We start from the raw sequence: 11,403 nt of genomic DNA on the forward strand, positions 1-11,403 counted from the left end.
GCAATGACTACATAAGCTCTCATGGATGGATTTCAGGTGCAGGTTGCAAAACTTTTTATGCCATGTAATCTACCAAATTATCTTTCATATCTCATGACTTTTCACTAAAAATTAGGAAGATACAAATATACTATAATGTATGTTGGCTCAATTAAACATTTGAGCTCGTATTGAATCATTCCATATAACACTTGCAACTTAAGTTTAAACTTCTAATAGATTCAATTTGTAGATTATTATTTCAAATCTATTTCTAAATTTAGTTCTAAATTTTAAATTTTTTAAAATTTTCTAGCAATTTAACTTTTCGACCCCCTACCCCACACTTATTACATACAATGGCCTCATTGTATGTTTAAAATAATTTAAAAGCAACAAAAGAAGAAAAAGGAACAGACTCCCCTAGGGTAGTAGTGATAAGATCGTTTCTGAATGTGTGGATAACTTGAACACCTTCAATATGTGAATGAAACTTGGATCTTTTGATATATGTGAATATGCCGACAGAATGCTAATCAAATACTTGAATCTTCAACAAATATGGTGCATAAAATCTTCAGAGCTTAGAATCTCAATGTGGGAAAGCATACGTCACATTATAAATTTGGAAGAGAGAGTTAAAAAGCCATTTCCCTTGCCATGACATGTTATGGTGATTCACGTCGTGTTGTCAATGTAAATCCTTTCGAAATTGCGATGGCTTCCAAAGTCACGACGTGGAATGATGGGCCATGTCGTGGAAACTGGTCTTCATAGAATGCAATTGCGCATTAAGTCTTCTTTACAAGTTGAATGCAACTAAATATATACATGTTTTGAGACCCTTTTAAGACTCTATTATTTTCTTGTCTCTTCCCTCATCTCTATTTTCTCACGAAATTAACCCAACGCTTATTTTCTTGTCTCTTCCCTCATCTCTATTTTCCCTCATTTCCCTTGCCATGAAGTGTTATGGTGATTCACGTCCTGTTGTCGATGTAAATCGTTTCGAAATCGCAATGGCTTCCAAAGTCACGACATGGAACGATGGGCCACGTCGTGGAAACTGGTCTTCATAGAATGCAGTTGCGCATTAAGTCTTCTACGCAAGTGGAATGCAACTAAATATATACATGTTTTGAGACCCTTCTAAGACTCTATTATTTTGTTGTCTCTTCCCTCATCTCTATTTTCTCACGAAATTAACCCAACGCTTGAACGCCAGATTGATTTTTCTTTTCAGGCTGTGTGCATGTCGTGGAGATTGAATCTCCACGTCGTGATGTCGAGGATTGTGCAAGAATTTTGTCTTCAACGTTTGAATTCTTCTGCTTTGGTTCAGGCTGATTTGCTCTTGTTCTAGGGCTTCTATGAACTCATCAATAGTATCTTCTTTAGTGTCGATGGCTATGACATGCGGTTGTGGCTTTTACTCGACAATTTGTGGAGATAATCTTTCATTAACCAATGTAGTTAATTGACCAATTTAAGCTTCGATATTTTGGATCCATGCTTGATGATTTCTAAGTAAAGCTTGCTGATCTCTCATTAAAACGTGTTGGTCTATTATTGCCGCATCTGTCTCATCATGTCGTTTTTTCTGAAGCTTCCATGAATCTAGTAAGCATGGATTCTAAATCCACTTTCTTTTCAGGTTGTGGTTGATCTTTTTGGTACGAGCATTGGCCTGTTTGCCTGTATTTCTCTTCTTTTTGCTTTTTGTATTCCTCATATGGCAACCATTCTTTCTTTGGCTCCCTCCAATCTTCATCGTAACGATATCCACTTGAGTATCATACTTGAGCTTTCTTATTCCCGTTCTCATCCAAATTACAATCTTTTGTCAAATGTATACAATTGAATTTTTCACAACCCATACGAATAGCATGTATGGATTTGTCCATCTTCTTCATTCTTCGATCCATATTATTTAACATAACTAACACAGATGACATGTCCTCAGAAGTGCCACTCTCAATTCCTTTAGCCCTATCATTTCGAAAATTATTATACTCACGCGAATGCTTAGAAAACTCTTCAATTAGCTCATTGATATTAGCAAGATTTTTCTTCATCAAAGGTCCTTGAGAATCAAGGTGTTGTCTTGTAATCACATTTACCCCATCATAGAAGATTGATACTTCGTGTTGCATATTAATATCATTTTGAGAGCAATTTCGAAGTAATCCCTTGTAAAGTTCGCATGCTTCATAAAGTGATTCACCCGGTTTTTGCTCAAATTTGGTTATCGCCTTCTTGATTTTAGACACTTTTTATGTTGGGAAAAATTGCTTTAAGAATTGTTCATTCATTTGTGCCCATGTAGTAATGGCACCAGGTGTAAGTGCCTTCAACCAATCCTTAGCAGCTCTTCTGAATGTGAAAGGAAGCATTATCAATAACACCTTCTCGCATGGAACGTTTGGAATGTTGAATTAATTTGCGATGTCATTTACTTCATCAAGGTGTTTGTAAGCATCCTCATGATCTTTCGTAGAAAATGGAACGTCCTTAAGTGCGGAAAGAATATGTCCCGTAAGCTCGAACAGTGCGGTAGCATGAATTGCAGGTTACACTAAACCTGGACCGGTGTTCTCTCGGATTCTCTTCGTGTATGTTTCCATCAAAATGTCGGCAATGTCTTGATGGGTTTTAAGCATTACAACATTACTATGGTGTACATGCAACCCTAATGCTTTGGATCTAGGTTTTTCTCAAGTTATACATGCAAATAATCATCCAATGCATAAACCCTAATAACTAGCATACCAATTTCGAAATTCATGTGTAAAATAGGGTTTGGAACATTACCTCACTTGTTATGTAGGAATAACAAGAACTCCTTGACCTTTGAAAGCTTAGTGACCCAAGTGTTGCAGCTCTAATGGAGTTTCAAACACTCTTGCAAAGAATGACTTGGAGAGGGAAGGATTTTGGCTAGGGTTTCGCACAAAAACTCATGGTAGCTGAAAATCCTATGTAGAGGGTATATTTATAGTTGAGGCTTACTAGGGTTTTAAGGTGGAAACCCTAATTTCCTTACTTAAGCCATAAGCAATCCATAGAACCCCATATGAAAAGCCCTTGGACGGAAATTCTATGGGCTTTCCATAGATTTTTGGCCACCTCTTTTCAATAAGGTCCTTTAACCCAAACTACAACTATTACTGATTTACATAATCATTCCCTCCATTATTGATCAGTTCCTTTAATCCCAAAATTAATATTAAATTAATTTCTGATCAATAACTAATTAATAATATGATTTCCAAATAGTATATTAATCTATTAATATATTAATAAAACCATTCTGAGTATCAATTTATTATTCATATAATAAATCCTACTCTTTCACCACTTGTCATCCTATCAAGTTACATGAGTGAAGGCAACCCAGAAGGACCATGCTCATAATCAAATCAAGTACATACCGAAAATAGTTATGGGCTTAGACACCTAATCTAATAGTCTCCCACTTGGATAATTCTAATAACTATTATTGGAAGTACGGCTTCAAAATCTGATTATCAATCGTAGCTTTCATAAGTCGTTGTCAAACTCTGATCTTATCAGTAACGCATCCTTTAGATAAGGGATCATATATTACTCCATTATATATATCACATGAACTGAGACATTGATTATAATCATTCTTTCTGTTCATGTGTTGTTCTCGATTTCCGATTTATGACGACTGACTAATTGAACATATCAAATCAGTCCAGGCTTGGCCAAGCGCTTAGGGTTGTCATCACTAAATCACTGAAGGGCCCATCGTTTTTATCCCACATTTAATAAAAGGAATGGATAAACTTCGACTCATATCATTGTACTATTTACTCATTAAATCACGCACAACAATATGTTTTATAGCATCAAGTTACTGACGCGTTTACGTATTATCAATGCGCAACTGACTCGTAAATAACAACTATATGTCTCTGTTTCAAGAATATAATATATTATCATCTCACAATCACTCGTGATAAAATCCATGAAGTGATTCATGTGAGCGTGGGTTTAATCCAATACTCAAATCTTATTTCAAGAGTACTCATGAACACTGCAACAAACTTTTGCTATGTTTAAACAATTTAAACAATCTACAGTCGGATTCATGACAGTCTTACCTCATTACCTACTTCCAAAATATGATTGACTGTGGATGTTTGAACAACCTAGTTATTCTGGAAGTCAAAGCATGCAAAGTGAAACACAATAATAATCGAATCCAATATGGTCTCAAAACTTTTGAGTATAAATAAAAAACTTATTATTTAATTACCATATTGATTACACATTATTTATTGTATAATGTTTTGAATAATCAACTTAATACTTGATTAAAGCAATAGTTATCCCATGCTCCAAGAATGCACACCATGTTTACCTATGGTCATTTCTATGTGAAATAGATCGATTGAATACATTTCCAATGATGCTAATTTCACAATTCAAAATCCTTATTGCAAGTGTAAGAATACCAAATTCTTGACACTATTAGAATGTGTTAGATTCTAAACTATCATGCAATGATCCTTTTATAACGTCAGGGTACCAAAGTCACAAAGACTTTGTCAATGATATTACAGAGTGCTCTATTTGAGATTGGCACAAGACAACTCCATAGATATGAAGTCTCACATTCAAAGTACATTCCTTTGAACATCCTTCTTGCATAAAAGTTTCTAACCTACACATAGATTCTTATTATCCAACTCTTATTATGGAAACTTTTCCATATTTGCCATATGACAATTTATTCTTAATAGAATTCTATCTATTTATAATAATGTCTATATGGTCCATTCATTACTATACTTCCAACTACAAGTGACCAATCATTAGCGAACCTTAGATTGTCCTTGACAGTGGTTTAACCACTTTAGTCATATCCGGTTCTAGTCCTTTTTCCCTCTTAATGCCCTACGCATTTAGAAAAATAGAACACGTGAATATTATAGCATATACAATCGATCCTATACCTGAGGAATATGGTATACGATTCATAATGTCTTACATAAAGGCATGATACTTTACCAGTCTCTTGCATTAATGTTTCCATATATAGAATTTCCAGTGTTGAAACATTTCAACCCGATATTCATATATGGTCATGACTAAGCTTTAATACTAAAATCTAAACTTTTAGATTCAAAATAAAGTATAAGTATCCTCTCCCTTGCTATAGGGAAAAAACTTTTCAAGCACTACAACTTTGCAAATAAAAACTTTGTTTCCTAAAAATAGCATCACTACCCTACAAAACTTAATGCAATAATTGTGCTCCCAATAGCATAATAATTACATTCCAACTAGCATAACACTTATGCTCCCACTAGCTTTGACATGTAGTCAAAAAATCAGTTGGACTTCTAGAAATCAATACTTATTGACTATCTTACCAAAGTTCAGATGTCTGATACAAGATGCTTTGATAAGACTTTATCTAAGCTTCTCAAACTTATACACCTCTCCTTAGATAGCTCATATGTGTGTCTATACTATTTCAGAATTTATAGCAATAAGTCCCAAATGTTTCAACCATTTTCCATTTCTCACAATTCGAACTATGAAAAGGGATGTCGTAATCATAATCGAATTTGAGAATTCAATTTACACAATGCTTATCCTTAAAATCTTCTTAGTGAAAGCATTTCTTCACAATCATTTTCATGAAGCGGAAAGAAACATTGTCACTTAGATTTTATGGTGTATGTGTTCCTATCCATGTGAAACTGTCATTTCCAACCATTATCATAAGACAAGGTATATGATAAAATCAAACCCATATGGACTGAACTTGTTCAATCTTAATTTATTGCCACTTAGCAGTACAAGGGCCTACAATGTCTTCCAAGCTGTTGAGCAAATCACCCTTACTGATCAATGGACTTTCACTGATCAAGGTGATTTTCCTTATCCAAAAAATTAAGAACTCATAGAACTCACATGCATAGTCAACTTTAACTGGAATAGACACAGAAACAAGAATATGTCAACACGATAGATTACAAACCTCAACTCGTGTGCTAGTGATAAACAAAAGGTTTATTCTTGATTAGTTGTTGAAGCTATTCAAGATCATTAAGACTCCCACTGACTTCTTGACATATAAGATTCTTTTGTCAAGAAACATTCCTTGACAAAAAAATATTCAAGAGTTAGTGCAGGTTCTTATCAAGACAAACACTTCACACAATTGGTCTTAGTTAGTCTTTGTCTTATCCAAGACATCACAACTTACCAATTTCAAATGTGCAAGAGTAAGAAACATTTCTTTTCCACATTTGATTAGTGCTATAAACCTACTAAAGATGTGTCACTCAATGCACAATCTTGGAGTACAACTCTATACTAACTTAGACATAGAAACAAACACACGAAAGACAATGTACTTATCGGTTAGCAGCTTAGTTCAGGTAAGTAGGGTATCGAACACAAGGAACAGTAAACAAATAAGATTATTACTAATATCATCTAAATAAAACAAGTAAAAAGAAGGGTTTTTCTCTAGTTTTACAATAATAGAAACTGAAGCAACTACTTAAACTATTTAACAAAGGACAATTAACAATTAAGGAGAAACAAAAGACAACTAGATTCAATAATGGAGGAGACTTCTATTTAGGTTTGAATCATTTATTCCTATGGTTGATTTTATGGCAAGTGCAATGGATTAATTGGCTTTGGCTACCGATTATTGTGATTATATTCATGTTTGCTATTTCTAATCCTTAGAAACCAAATTAATTCAAGTAGTGATCAAGTGCTTAAACTAATAGATTTCCTAGTTTATTGATTCGGGTTAAGTAAGACTTGTAATGAGCTAATCAAATATGTTAATTCAATTAACTCCTTGTTGATGGTCCGTCACACAAGCTCACACATTAATTTACCAATTTTCTAGTTAACCCTAATTTCACGCTCGCTATTCCTAGGCATATAACAATGTTTTCACATAAATCATATGAGATTAGCAATTAAGAGATGTTCATGCAACTTAATTATTGGTTAATTAACAGAAAATAGTTTTAATTAACACATAAGGTTCTTTAACAAGCTTAACAGAACAAAACCACCAAATTAAATTAATCCAATCAGAAAATCAAACCATATTCATAAAATCATCCACCCTAAACAGAAGTTATGAGTTTTTAGCTCATATTTACAACAAATAACAAACTAAAAACATAATCTAATGATTGAAACATGGTTCATGCAAAAGATTAAGATAAAAGTAATGTGTTATTGCCTTTGATCTTTTTCCAAATTGATATCTAAGTTGAAATCTCGAAAACCACAACTTCTAAGACCCTTCTGGCCTCCAAAAATCGTCCTAAACTTCCCCCGTTCATTAGGGTTCGAATGGAAAGCGTTTCTATATATAAATTCTGAAAACTGAGGCGACTCGGCGATTCCAGTGATCAACTCGACGAGTCCATCACTTAAAATCCATGGACGGCAAGTCAGCGTAAAGAATCGCAAAACTTCTGACCAACTTGTCGAGTTTATGGCCAACTCTTCGAGTCCATTTGGAATCTGTGACAACCTAAAATTTATTCCGTCAGTAACCCGTTTCCGTTAATAGAAATCGTTCTTATTAAACTTTTCCGTTAACATTTGGGATCAGGAAAATTAAATTAGAACTTTTATTATGACTTCATAAGGGTCGGAACAAATTAGAAACACGTGAAACACCCTCAATATTCCCTTAAAAAGTTTTAGTTACAAACAAGTCAAATTACCACCATTTAATCGGGTACGACCATAAGCCCCGTTTAATGTTGGTATCGGGTAGATTCCCACCTGGTCATAAACTCAACCCCTATATAAGGGTTGAGTGGGAACTAAATGGAACTTTTCTCACTCTAGTCACTCTCTCTCTACTCTCTCTTCAAGGCCCGATTCTTCCAAAAATCCGCAAGTTTTCGCCCCCAAACTGTAAGTTCTCTTACCCTAGATTGTTCTAAAGCTCACTACATGTCTATATAGCATGAAAATCATCCATGAAGGTCAAGAACAAGGAGTTTGCGGCCCAAGAACCCTCTTAGGCCGTAAACCCCTAAAACGGTGCCAAAATGCCCCCAAATCCCTTCCTTAGGCTTAGAGACTAACTTAGAACATACCCTTGAAGTGTTTTAGACATTAAACATTAAGTTTGGAGGCTTGAATGAGGGTTTACGGCCCAAGAGCATTCTTAGGCCGTAAAGTCCCTCAAATGATGCAAATTGAAACCCCCTATTTAGCCTTGGACCTTAACTTAGAAACTTGTAGGAGTGAGCTAAGGACCTCAAAAACGAAGGAAAAGGTACGTCTAAGGGTTTACGGCCGTAAACCATAGTGTTTATGACTGTAAACTCCCAAGGAGTGGTCCAAGGACCGCAAACTCCCAGGGAGTGCCCCTTTTGAACCCTAATCACCCCTAAAGCCAGGGATTTAACCTTAGAACCCTTCCAAGTGATGTAAGAGACCCTTAAGCACTCAAATACACTACTCCCATGAGTTTACAGCCGTAAACTCATGGGGGAATTGGTCCCTCAACCGCAAACTCACCTAAGGTGAGTATCTGAGGAGTAAACTCCATAGTGAGGCCTTACACTCTTTCCTTGCAACCCAATAGCCTCCTAGCACTTGACCAAAGAGTTTTTCTTCGCATTAGGATGTCTATACGTGTTTAATTAGTGTTTTAATCACTAATTATATGTAAACATATGTCTTCATATGTTACTAGGGTAATAAAGTGTCACACCCAAAAAACATGAACGACGGAAACGTTCTGGGGCGGAGGACGTCATGTATAGTATCACAACATTGAAAAGTAGTAAACAAGCAACAACATCATCCATTGCATTAATAATATAATTTTAATACAAGTGTTCTGTCAAATTATAATAGACACTAAAGTATAATCAAAATGAAAGATGAGTCTTGAACAAGCTCCATCTTCTCTAAACCTTGCATCGATACTGAGGATACAAGTTATTTTGAAAGAGAGTATTAGCTTTAAAGCTGGTGAGGTCATATGTATTAATGTGTCTTAATTTGTATGTAATTATTTGTTTGACATGTAATGAAAGACTTGAAAATGTTTTGAAAGAAAGTTCGTGTAAGTATGAAAATGTTTGTAAAACAACTGTAACGTTTGAAAAACCCTAGAAATCCCTATGATTCCTACTATTATAAAAGGGAGTCTTCTACTAAGACCTAACTGTTCTAAATGTAGTCTTCTACCAAGACTTAATTGTTCTAAATGTAGTCTTCTACCAAGACCCAACTGTTCTAAATGTAGTCTTCTACCAAGACCCAACTGTGCTACTATTATTATTTTTATAAGAAACTGTATCCTTTGATACTAGGATACTCAAATAATTCACCTCATCGGTTATGTGAATGAGTCACAAGATAGAGGTAATAATATAAATAACCTAAGTATTACCCTTTGGTACTTGGGTAGCTTACAGTGTTAATTGGAGACATCCGTAGATATACATTTACCTTTGTTGCTAACAGCTGGGTATAGGAATAGTTAGTCCCTTAAAGTATACCTGTAATGGTATCAACCGTTGACATCCGAGGATGAGCTTTTACCTTTGTAGCTAACATAGATTCTAGGAATGGTTAATCCCGCAAAGTATCCTTTGGTACTAGGATATTAAATCCAATCTATCTTGACGATTATGTGATTTTATCACAAAGTGAAGATAAGAATGAGGATTATATAACAGAATCTATACATATAAAATGTACTATTAATTCATCATATGTTATCTATGTAAACGTACTCATGTAAGTGTACTCATGTAAATGTACTCATGTAGATGTATCTATGTAAATGTACTCATGTAAGTGTACTCATGTAAATGTACTCATGTAGATGTATTTATGTAAATGTACTAATGTAAGTGTACTCATGTAAATGTACTCATGTAGATGTATCTATGTAAATGTACTCATGTAAATATACTCATGTAGATATATCTATGTAAATGTACTCATGTAAGTGTACTCATGTAAATGTACTCATGTAGATGTATCTATGTAAATGTACTCATGTAGATGTATCTATGTAAATGTATAGTAATGTACTGTGTGTACTAGCTGTGACGTGTGCTCTCTCTCTATCTGGCAAGTATTGACTCATGAATGAACTGACTCATTGTATGATATCGTGTTCTAGTAATAGTTCTAGTATCTTCCTAAACTACCCATATGGTAGCTTACTAGTAATGTAACTGGCACGTATGAACATGGAAGTATACCCTTGCTACCCAAGGGTATTGAATGAACTGGGAAACCTTTATGACTATATATGTACATATGATATATAACTAATATTTAAACTACCTTCGGACGGATACCTGATGTCCCACCAGACCACATCTCAAGTGCGAAAAGGAAATAGGGTGGATAGCCTTCCTAAGTCTTTTAAACATTTCTTATATATCTATAGATTTATAGGCATGCAATTGATAAAATAAAAGCATAAAATAAGTTTTATTATCTAAGTAAAGATCGACTTGATGTCAATCTATAAAACAGTTTGAAAGCATGGGTTTGATAAAACAGTTTAAGTATAAAGAAACATTTGTTTGAAACATAATTGTAACTGAGTTTGAAATGAAACATACAGAGTAAAATGTACAGTTTAATACGGAGTTTTAAACATATTAAGTGTTTATGAACAACATTTGAAGGAAACTGTTTGGTAAAACGGCTAATGAGTAAAAAATTATTTGAATGCTGCTTATTAATCACATATGATTAATATAATAACTAGCATGATTCTACTCGTATCCCCCCCCCCCCATAAATTATTTAAAAACATTTAAAAGATTGATTAAGGGGTATGAACTCACCTGATGTGAGTGGATTGGAAGGAAGTGTCGGATAAGTGCTTGGTGTCAAGTGAAGACTTAGACACGCACAAAGATCCTAATAACATATAAAGACATATGTATATAAACAAATAGTCTTTTACCAATTAATAAAAAGTAAAGACACTCTAGGGCATGACAAACACTTTGTATAAGTGTTATAAGGGCTAAAGAGTGCATCTAAGTGTTGTAGGGAAAGGCTAGTGTGTTTGGGGTTAAAGGAACACTCCTAAAATGAGTTTACTCCCTAAAGACCAACACCCCTTGAGTTTACGGTCGTAAAATCTTGAGTTTACGGTCGTAAACTCCTAACATTTTGACAATTTTTTGTTTTGAAGTCTTCTAAGCTATTCCAAACATTCCTACTTCATGTTTAAGCCTTAGGAAGTGTTGTGTCGCATCAAAACACTCCTAAATGGATTTTATGGTCTAAGGACCATTTCTCCATGAGTTTACTACCTTAAACTCATGAGTTTACTACCTTAAACTCATGAGTTTACTACCTTAAACCCATAACTTTGGTATTTGGGGGTTTTGAAGTCCTTAG

At 34.5% G+C, this 11,403-nt stretch overlaps 1 non-coding gene across 1 annotated transcript; it reads left to right on the forward strand.

The window, feature by feature from the left end:
• The first annotated feature begins 2,136 nt into the window (after window positions 1-2,136).
• LOC145080725 (small nucleolar RNA R71) lies at window positions 2,137-2,243 on the forward strand. Its single transcript, XR_013695313.1, has one exon. It is a non-coding gene; the product is annotated as a small nucleolar RNA R71 (small nucleolar RNA).
• Window positions 2,244-11,403: the final 9,160 nt, after the last annotated feature.

Source organism: Lactuca serriola, chromosome 1 (assembly GCF_051521515.1).
Source record: "Lactuca serriola cultivar US96UC23 chromosome 1, Lser_US96UC23_V15, whole genome shotgun sequence".
Lineage (NCBI taxonomy): Eukaryota > Viridiplantae > Streptophyta > Magnoliopsida > Asterales > Asteraceae > Lactuca > Lactuca serriola.